The sequence below is a fragment of the Mytilus edulis genome, chromosome 14, assembly GCF_963676685.1.
Source record: "Mytilus edulis chromosome 14, xbMytEdul2.2, whole genome shotgun sequence".
Lineage (NCBI taxonomy): Eukaryota > Metazoa > Mollusca > Bivalvia > Mytilida > Mytilidae > Mytilus > Mytilus edulis.
In genome coordinates, this window is record NC_092357.1 from 37,595,455 (window position 1) to 37,607,345 (window position 11,891).

General features: G+C 32.2%; 1 long non-coding RNA gene across 1 annotated transcript; it reads left to right on the plus strand.

The window, feature by feature from the left end:
- The first annotated feature begins 10,976 nt into the window (after window positions 1-10,976).
- On the plus strand, window positions 10,977-11,891 carry LOC139503731 (uncharacterized). Its single transcript, XR_011659180.1, has 2 exons — window positions 10,977-11,326; window positions 11,720-11,891. It is a non-coding gene; the product is annotated as an uncharacterized lncRNA (long non-coding RNA).

Here is an 11,891-nt window from a genome sequence, read left to right on the forward strand (position 1 = left end):
CGATCAATAAAAAGTAAAATCACAAAAATACTGAACTACGAGGAAAATTCAAAACGGAAAGTCCCTAATCAAAAGGCAAATTCAAATGATAACACACATCAAACGAATGGACAACAACTGTAATATTCCTGATTTGGAATAGACATTTTCTTATGTAGAAATTGGTGGATTTAACCTGCTTTTATAGCTAGCTAAACCCTTTACTTGCATGACAATCGCAGCAATTTCCATTATATTGACAATGATGCGTGAACAAAATGTCACAAATAGGGATACAAAAAACAACACGGACCCCACATACCATATATGAAAGCCATATACGTTAACATGAATAGGCTTTGGGTTTTGTTATGGTACATGCATATTGTTGAATAAAGTATTAGTTAACATTACATGTCTTTGATGTTTTTCTGGACACATGCATCTTGCTTAAAAGGTGTTTTATATAATTAACTTTATGTTGGATTTTGTTTAGACATATACATATGGTTGAAGGTCATATGTGTTAATGATGTATTTTTTTGATGTTTAGTATAAGTCTCCTTGAATTCATGTTCGGGAATTGTTTTCAAACATGTGATAAAAGTGGAAAATTAATTCTAAAAGAAATATTATAACTATATAACTAAACTCTGTGAACAAGAATGTGTACTTTCGACAAATAATTTGAAACTATTTTATTTACACCACTGGGTCGATGCCACTGCTGGTGGACGTTTCTTCCCCGAGGGTATCACCAGCCCAGTAGTCAGCACTTCGGTGTTGACATGAATATCAATTATATGGTCATTTTTATTAATTTTCTGTTTACAAAACTTTGAATTTTTCGAAAAACTAAGGATTTTCTTACCCCAGGAGTAGATTACCTTAGCCGTATTTGGCACAACTTTTTTGAATTTTGGGTCCTCAATGCTCTTCAACTTTGTATTTATTTGGCTTTTTTTTAACTATTTTGATCTGAGCGTCACTGATGAGTCTTATGTAGACGAAACGCGCGTCTGGCGTATAAAATTATAATCCGGGTACTTTTGATAACTATTTACTGATTATGTCAGTTTAGTTCACGCATCATTGTAAATATAACGGAATTGGATGAGACTGTCAACAAAGTGAGAGGTTTAGCGCTATAAAACCAGATTTAATCCACCATTTTCTACATTTGAAAATGCCTGTACCAAGTCAGGAATATGACAGTTCTTGTCCATTCGTTTTTGATGTGTTTTGTCATTTGATTTTTGCCATGTGATTAGGGACTTTCCTATTTGATTGTCTCTGATTTCAGTATTGTTGTGATTTTAATTTTTCTTAACCAATTGGTCAATATCGTCAGCCAAAATTATGAAAAAATTATTTATAAAAAAAATGTGCTTCTCAAATCATTTCTTTTCTTTTCAGAATACTTATAGTATTTCTTATCGAGTAATTGATAAAAAAAAACCAAAACAAGAATGTGTCCCTAGTACACAGATGCCCCACTCGCACTATCATTTTCTATGTTTAGTGGAACGTGAAAGTGGGATAAAAACTCTATAATTTGGCATTAAAATTAGAAAGATCATATCATAGGGAACATGTATACTAAGTTTCAAGTTGATTGGACTTCAACTTCATCAACAACTACCTTGACCAAAAACTTAAACCAAAATTTTTTACCTGAAACTTGCACTATCATTTTCTGTGTTCAATTGATCGTGACATTTGGGTCAAAACTGTACTTTGGCATTACATTTAGAAAGATCATATCATAAGGAACATGTATAGAAAGTTTCAAGTTGATTGGACTACAAAACGGACACGATACGGACGAGTACCGTACAAAACGAACGCCTACCGGAGGTTCAACGGACATTTCATCCGTTGGACGTCCGTTCAAAGTTTTGAACAAGCTCAAAATTTTCCACCGGACAAAACGGACGTCGACGGATAAAACGTACGCTAAACGGACATGCAACGGATATGGACGGACGTCTAACGGACATGAACGGATTGAAAAAAAGTTATCCGTTAGGCATCCGTTCGAGCTATCCGTTAAGGTGTGACCGAGGCTTTAAGCATAACGAATGAGACGTATGCAAATCTTAAAATAAATCATTAAATGAGTCGAATGTCATTTTGATGTTCTACAGAGAGGTGACTGTGAAATTGGTTCAAAAGCGAACATAAAATATCATTCTGCAATTGTGACAGACATTTTATCTACCATTAGAAACCGGAATTTTGCAAAATTTCTTTTGACAGACCCTATCAATGATTATTTGGAATATTTTTCTAGGGTTCTAGCTGTCAATATCTCATACTGCTTCAGAATGGTTCGTTCTTTGCCAGTAGGTTAAGATGCACCTTTTACCAACTTAACACTCCTTACCAAATTACTATCTTCTCCTTAGAAATCTGGAAATTATTTCCGGAGGAACTTTTCCCTGACATATCAAGGATTTCATTTAAAAATGATCCTGGCGATTCACTTGCATCTTAAGGATCAACTAGTTTGAAAGTATAATTTCCCTACAATAGCCTTTGTAGTGGAAACTCACACGTATAGTTCATCAGATGAGATTACTGAATAATATTTATTGACTTCAAGTGTATTTTAAAGGTATTAAGAAATTATAAAAACTATTCATCTGGTCATAAACTATATCAAAAAGACAAAACACATTAACATGAACGGACAATTAAAAAAAAGATGAAAATATTATTGAGGTTAATGGCATGTGTTGTAATAATAGAAACATATTTTAATTTTCAAACTTTTGTAATAATTGAATATATTTTTAAGCAATATTTTGTGCAAGTTGAATATATTTTTATGCAATATTTTGTACATGTTATAACTTGTTTTTTTTTTTGCATTGTACAAACGATAACATCTACAATAGTTTTGTATATGTAAAAACTTGTACAAAACGGAACTTGTACACGAGATGTATACATTGTTGAATTATGGTACCTTTATGTTGACTTTAAGACACATGCATATTATTGAAGGCCGTTTATATTAACATTTAGATGCTAGGTTTTTGTTGGGTAAGCTTTCTCTTCGGAGTGAAACACATTTTGTTTATTAGTATGACGTTCATTCTTTCCATTCTTACTTTGTTTTAATAAAAACTCTGTCTTGATCTTTTTGAATTTAAATCAGTGAATTTTTTTTGACAATTATGAGGATTGGAACGCCTGTCACATTAATACGGTGACAGTGAAAATAAATGTGTTGACATCCCAAATTCAATGCTTTGGTAGTATTTATAAATCATTTTTTTTTATTCATATGAGGAAATTGATCTATAGACAAATATGAAAATTCAATTCACAAATGCCAACACAATTTGTCAATGAATGAAATAACCACAATAATATGATATCACTTTTTATTTTATTTTATATATTTTATAGGATTTATGGATGAAATTTTCAAAAAGACATGTATTTGGATAAATGTATACTGTTGAAAGCGATCAATAAAAAGTAAAATCACAAAAATACTGAACTACGAGGAAAATTCAAAACGGAAAGTCCCTTATCAAAAGGCAAATTCAAATGATAACACACATCAAACGAATGGACAACAACTGTAATATTCCTGATTTGGAATAGACATTTTCTTATGTAGAATTTGGTGGAATTAACCTGGTTTTATAGCTAGCTAAACCTTTTACTTGCATGACAATCGCAGCAATTTCCATTATATTGACAATGATGCGTGAACAAAATGTCACAAATAGGGATACAAAAAACAACACGGACCCCACATACCATATACGAAAGCCATATACGTTAACATGAATAGGCTTTGGGTTTTGTTATGGCACATGCATATTGTTGAATACAGTATTAGTTAACATTACATGTCATTGATGTTTTTCTGGACACATGCATCTTGCTTAAAAGGTGTTTTATATAATTAACTTTATGTTGGATTTGGTTTAGACATATACATATGGTTGAAGGTCATATGTGTTAATGATGTATTCTTCCGATGGTAAGTCTCCTTGAATTCATGTTCGGGAATTGTTTTCAAACATGTGATAAAAGTGAAAAATGAATTCTAAAAGAAATATTATAACTATATAGCTAAACTCTGTGAACAAGAATGTGTACTTTCGACAAATAATTTGAAACTATTTTACTGATTATGTCTGTTTAGTTCACGCATCATTGTAAATATAACGGAATTGGATGAGACTGTCAACAAATAGTTATCAAAAGTACCAGGATTGTAATTTAGTACGCCAGACGCGCGTTTCGTCTACACAAGACTCATCAGTGACGCTCATATCAAAATATTTATAAAGCCAAACAAGTACAAAGTTGAAGAGCATTGAGGATCCAAAATTCCGAAAAGTTGTACCAAATACGGCTAAGGTTATCTATGCCTGGGATAAGAAAATCCTTAGTTTTACGAATAATTCAAAGTTTTTTAAACAGGAAATTTATAAAAATGACCACAACAAAGTGAGAGGTTTAGCGCTATAAAACCAGGTTTAATCCACCATTTTCTACATTTGAAAATGCCTGTACCAAGTCAGGAATATGACAGTTCTTGTCCATTCGTTTTTGATGTGTTTTGTCATTTGATTTTACCATGTGATTAGGGACTTTCCTATTTGATTGTCTCTGAGTTCAGTATTTTTGTGATTTTACTTTTTCTTAACCAATTGGTCAATATCGTCAGCCAAAATTATGAAAAAATTATTTATCAAAAATATTATGTGCTTCTTAAATCATTTCTTTTCTTTTCAGAATACTTATAGTTTTTCTTATCAAGTAATTGATTAAAAAAAAACCAAGAATGTGTCCCAAGTACACAGATGCCCCACTCGCACTATCATTTTCTATGTTTAGTGGAACGTGAAAGTGGGATAAAAACTCTAATTTGGCATTAAAATTAGAAAGATTATAACATAGGGAACATGTGTACTAAGTTTCAAGTTGATTGGACTTCAACTTCAACAACTACCTCGACAAAAAAAATTAATCAAAATGTTTTAACCTGAAGCGGGACAGACGAACGAACGCACGAACGAATGAACAAACGAACGAACAAATGAACGAACGGACGCACAGACCAGAAAACATAATGCCCATAAATGGGGCATAAAAACAGCAACATTTTATATGACACTTTCTAATATTAACATCAATTTCTGTGTCATTTGGTCTCTTGTGGAGAGTTGTCTCATTCATTTATCATTGGCGATCATTATAAATTTTCTTTCTTTTTTTTAGATACCAACCTACAGATATTTTATTGTGTTAAATCTATTGAGATCGGACAACTTCGTCCTAAGTGAAAGTATGAAAAAGTTGAAATTGTGAAACAATGATTTGTTTCATAAAAATAAGTCTAAAATGGTTAAAACTTGATGACTAATGGGATTATCATTAGATGGGCCCTTTTAAAGGCTGTAGAAAAAAGAAGAAGAAGTGCATAACCATATGGTTGTTTCTACATCAATTATTTTTTACACAGTTATATACACTTATTTGGACACAATCACATTGTAAATGGCCATGCATGTTAACGTTAAGAGGAATTTATTTTTGTTAGGAAACATGTGTAATACCAACTGTACATCTTGACTTTAAACAGTTTGGATGTTATTGAAGGCCGCATATATGTTAACATTAAGAGGATTTTTTTTGTGCTATTTGCTTCGCTTTATTTTAAGGCTACATTTCCGTTAATTAATATTAGATAAGTATGATCTCCCTTTTTTGGGGGATCATCAAAACGTTGCGTTGATCGTTTTGAATTTAAATCGGTGAAATTTATTTCAGATTTAGAATACAGAATAATAAGGTGACACTGTAAATCACAGTGTTAATACGAAACATCAATGCTCGGTTATATTCATAAAGCGAATGTTTACCCAACTATATAGCAAGGTTATATAACATCAGCAATACTTGGCAATACCTTTCGGACTTTAAGGCCCTCAACGCTCTTGATTCGACCTTTTATTTCGAGAGTCTCTGATGAATGTGGTAGACGAAGCGCGTGTCTGACGTACACATATTATAATAATGTTATCTTTGATGTCATTTTGATTGGCTGGATTGACTACAATCAAACATTTGGATGTTGACTCTTTGGTCTAATACTATTTCATAACGTAACAACAACAAAAAAATGTTTTGAAAATTTTGGTCTCTAAAAATTTCAGTGCTGACCATTTTGATTTAAAATTTGAGCTTGATACAACAATGATACGCCATAGCCCGGTGTTAAGAATGCAAATACTACATGAAAACAAAGAAATTAGTTGTAAAAGTAAAAAAAAAGTATTTGTTACTGTTAACAAAACTTTGACTTTACGGAAGCCGTAAGGGGACACACAAAACATTAGAAATATTTTTTTTAATTCGAGATCACGATAAAACATTACCGTTTTACCGAGATCTCGATAAAAAATATATCGTTATCTCGATAAAACGAAATTGTTATATCGAGATCTCGGATTATTAAATCGTTATCTCGGATTGTTAAATCGTTATCTCGATTTATTATATCGAGATCTCGATTTATTATTTCGAGATCTCGGATTATTATATCGAAATCTCAGATTATTATATTGTTATCTCGGTTTAATATATAGTTTCGTTTTCTCGATATAACGATAAAATAATCCGAGATCTCGATATAAGAGTTTCGTTTTCTCGAGATAACGATATATTAATCCGAGATCTCGATATAACAGTTGCGTTTTCTCGAGAAAACGAAACTGTTATATCGAGATCTCGGATTATAAATGGTTATCTCGGTTTAATATATCGAGATCTCGATGAAAAATGTATCGTTATCTCGAGAAAAAGAAACTGTTATATCGAGATCTCGGATTATTATATCGTTATCTCGAGAAAACGAAACACTTATATCGAGATCTCGGATTACTATATCGTTATCTCGATTTATTAAATCGAGATCTCGGATTATTATATTGTTATCTCGATTTATTACAACGAGATCTCGGATTATTAAATCGTTATCTCGGTTAGATATATCGAGATCTCGATAAAAATATATCGTTATCTCAATAAAACGAAACTGTATTTCTGAATTCGTCAATCTGTTGTTATCTAACAAATACTCAAATTAATATCAGAAAAAAAATGCAAAGCATTCTTTAAAAATTCCAACTTAATTCATTCATTTATTTAGTTTCAGAGAATAAACTAGTGGAGTTCCCTAACTATTTTTAACCGAAATTCCTCTGTACAATGTATGGACGACCTGAATACCAAAACATATATATATAAGTATTAAAATACTCAACGTATTCTTTATTTTTATTTTCACGTTACCTTTGCTGTTAATAGACCTCATTTGAAAGCCTATTAATAGAGGAACAAAAGTTATATAGTCAATATGTTCCGCAACGCATATTAGAGAAGTATTGAAGGACCTAAAAATAGAAATACGGCTGAACATTATGAAAAAGCTTATTTTAAATAATGGAATGAACTTCAGCGACCCGTGAGCCACAAATTAAGGAAAACTTTATACACCATTTGAAAGCTTATTAAAAGAGGAACACAATGATATAAATAGTATGTGCCGCAATGACAGTTAGAGAGGTTACTGAGGACCTAAATGCCAAAATACACGTGAATATTAAGAAATGGCCAATTTAAAATAATGGAATGGATGTTTGGAATATTGGAATAGACTGTCGCGACCCTTCAACCCCTAATTCCAAATATACAGTATACTTAATTCGAAAGCTTATTAAGATACCATTGTATCCCTCTTTCTATAAGCTTTCAAGTAGTGTATAAAGGGGTCGAAGGGTCTGTGTTACTCCTCTTATAAGCGTTGCGGAACATATTGACTATATGTCTTTTGTTTTCTATAAATAAGCTATATAAGGTATAAGGTATGTATGTAATTAGGGGCTGAAGGATTGCAGCAGTCCATTCCTTTTTTTCAAAATATCGATTCCATTATTCAAAATAAGCTATTTCTTAATGTTCACGCGTATTTCGACATGTAGGCTCTATGTCAATCCTCTAATATGCGTTGCGGAACAGATTGACTATATGTCTTTTGTTCTCTATGAATAAACTTTTGAATGAGGTATAGGGTATGTAGACATAGAAAAGCTGTTTATGGCAATATATTTCTGAATTTTGGGTGTTCAATGCTATTTAACTCCTTACTTATTTTGGACACTAATCCTTTTTTCATTCTAGCGTCACTGATGTGTCTTGAGAAGACGAAACGCGCGTCTATCATACAAAATTTAAATCCTAGTATCTTTGATGAGTTCAGCACCATTTTACAAAATTGCATTGGATTTGTTATTTGTTACAACTCAACCAAAACTAACTACCATAGGGTTGAAGCTTTTTTTTATGATTAAATAGATAGTTATTTAGATTTAAGAATATTAGGTATGAGTGCCAATGAGAAAACGCTCCATCCAAGTCAAAATTAGTAAAAAGTAAAGCCTTATAGGTCAAAGTACGGCCTTCGACACGGAGCCTTGATTTACATCGAACAAGAACTATTTAAATGAAATTATGCAGCTCTGTTTTTTATTGGTTTCAAAATATTGTACACTGAAGTGGGATGACTCGACATATGCATAAATATAAATGAACTTAATTCATTCATGCAGATTTATGGTTATGCATGCTGTTATTTTTTCTGTTGCAGTCTTCAATCCCTCGTGGTATAAATGGGCTTCTAATAATAAAATGGTTATAAGTCATACCATTATACATTACAAATAAAATGTATATAAAAACAGCCGTGTCTTTATTTTACTTCTTATAGCTCTGTAGAAGTTGATATGCAATTGATTATTTGTCACTTTGTATTTTTCCGGCTATTTTTTTCAGACGAAAGTATTCTGTACCAAGACAATACTTTTTTATTATCATAACTTTATATTGTTAATTGTATGGTCAAACCTCGTCAGTTATTTTTGTTTTTGGAGAGGAGATAGGGTATTCATGCTTCTCTATATAAACTAAAATGTTTAAGTAAAAATCCATGTGCCATTCTTTCGCTTACCAGCCATTTCAATATCATGAATATCACATTTTGTGAAAAAAAACCGCAATTACAAAATTCAAATATTGTATAGAATCATCTTAAAAATAAATAAATATCTTATTTAGGTCAACCGGAATGATGAAAACACTAGGATATGATAGTTACCCATTATGGCATCTACAATCATTCAATTCGCTTTTCCAGAATCTAAAGGACTATAGATAATCTCATTGTTCCTACACCAAAATGAAAATAACGTTACGTCATTGGATGCCGGATTTTCATTGTTTAGAACGTTTCAAACCAATCACAACGTTTTGGTGTACGCTTTTGAAAATATTACCCAGAATGCATTAGATTCTGAAACGGCGAATTACATATCAAACTAAACAAATTCATTTAAGCATCTTTGCCATCTCTTCGTAAACTTTACTGACGCCATCAGTTGACTGTTATAGAATAACCGTTTCACAAAGGATATCGGATATGTTTCTTACGTCGTTACTACAATCCCCTTCCCTTTCATGAATGTGACCTACCGACTATTTAACGGATTTGTAATCTTATAAGCAACACGACGGGTGTCACATGTGGAACAGGATCTGCTTACCCTTCCGGAGCACCTGAGATCACCTTTAGTTTTGGGTGGGGTTCGTGTTGTTTATTCTTTAGTTTAAAATGTTGTGTCATGTGTACTATTGTTTGTCTTTTTGTTCTTTTCATTTTTAGCCATGGCGTTGTCAGTTTATTTTCGATTTATGAGTTTGACTGTCCCTCTGGTATCTTTCGTCCCTCTTTTTTAACAGGAGCTCGTAAAATGATAGAACACTGTTTATAAAAGAATAAACAATACCAAGCCTAATACAGGAACACTTTTGAAGACATCGATATTAGAAATCGTCATACTCTCATGACAATTGTTATATTGACCTAGATGTAATCTGATATTTTATATTTTATGAACTTTTATAAACATACGTTAGAATAAAAATAATGAACTTTAACCCCGCCACATTATCTATGTATGTGCCTGTCCCAAGTCAGGAGCCTGTAATTCAGTGGTTGTCGTTTGTTTATGTGAAACATATTTGTTTTTCATTCATTTTTTTTTATATAAATAAGGCCGTTAGTTTTCTCGTTTGAATTGTTTTACATTGTCTTATCGGGGCCTTTAAAGCTGACTATGCGGTATGGGCTTTGCTCATTGTTGAAGGCCGTACGATGAACTATAGTTGGTAATGTCTGTGACATTTTGGTCTCTTGTGGACAGTTGTCTCATTGGCAATCATACCACATCTTCTTTTTTATATTGACAATTATTGGTAACAGTAGATTATGCAAAAAATAGATAAAATTTGACCTAAAATAGAATTTAAGATATTTAGAAACAGAATAAGATACCTTGTCAAAACCCTCTCTCTATATATACACAAGGTATGAAAATATTCTTTAGATTTTACAAACACTGGAATTACTCATCATGAATATCCCCTTCCTTGTTATTTATACAATGTAAGAAATGGAAAGAACGAACCTTGTAGCTAGAAATCCAGAATTAGTCAATTTAATTCCTGTTAACGGTTTCTCATACCGTTAATGACCACAGTTTGTCTATGTATAGGAACTAGATATGAATAACATTGTCACATATATACACGAAATACCCTAAAGCTTGCTTATATTCTTGACGTAGGGGTATAACAGATTAATATTACCGTCGTTTGAATTGAGTTAGTTCATTGATTAATCATTGTACATAGACACAAATTTTAGAGCTATGTTTAGTTAAAGAAACGAATGCCTCAAGATAAAATGCTCTAATACCCAGGGTCCTTTAGGTTAATTGAGATATCAACTATCCAGTATGTGGTAGATGACGTGCATGCACACGGAAAGCATGAATCGGAACAAGGTGACGAATAATATACGTTTAGATAATATATAAAGCGCTTCAAAATACATTTTGTCAACATAGTTAGATATCTTCCCTGTCTAAAAAACCACTTACTATTCAATTGACAAACATGTTTATACATTTCACCACTGTCTGTGTTATGCTGAGCGCTTCACTCATGCTGTCGTCTGCTTTACCATATGGTTTTCCTAACTTCCGACCATCATATGGTGGGGGCTATGGATTTGGTGATATTGGCGGCACTTACAGCAGATTTCCAGGTTTTGGAGGTGCTTATTCAGCTTTTCCGGCGTACGGCGGAATACATCATCCACACAATACAGTAAATTACCACCGTCACGTAACGCCGTACTCATACGGAGGTAGAGGATTCATGAATAACTTTCTAAGTGGGTCAACATTACCTTCAAGTAAGTAACTTACAACTTTATAAATGGTTTGTCAAGGATTTTTAAAAATTTGGCACCAAAACTTTAAGTTCTTTTCATTCCTGCTAAAAGTACAGAAAAAATATGTAGGCCATTAATAACAAAAGGTTGCGGCATACTGAAGACGAAAGCAGCATTTATATTTTGGATAGATTGAGGTTTTTCATATGGAGAATATTTTTAAGATACCAACAATCAAGAAACATGTGAAATAGAAAGGAATCGATAGAAATAAAATTGGGCTAAATATTGTTATGTTACCGATTTCCATTACACGGATTGAGATTTTTTTATAAAGTCATTTATATAGAACACGTTGATGACATTAATATTCTGGAATAAAACTGTTAATGTATTTTTCTTGGTTTTTTTCAGTGGCTCTCGGATTTTTAGTCGGAAAAGCCTTATGAAAGAAAACAAAGACAGTTACTTTATGTTGCCAAAGACTAGGAGACGCTTTTGTATATTCATAAATTAGAGTTTGTAAAATAAAATGTCTATTTTGTTCACATATTGTTCATGTTATTTTCAATATAATTGAAATTTA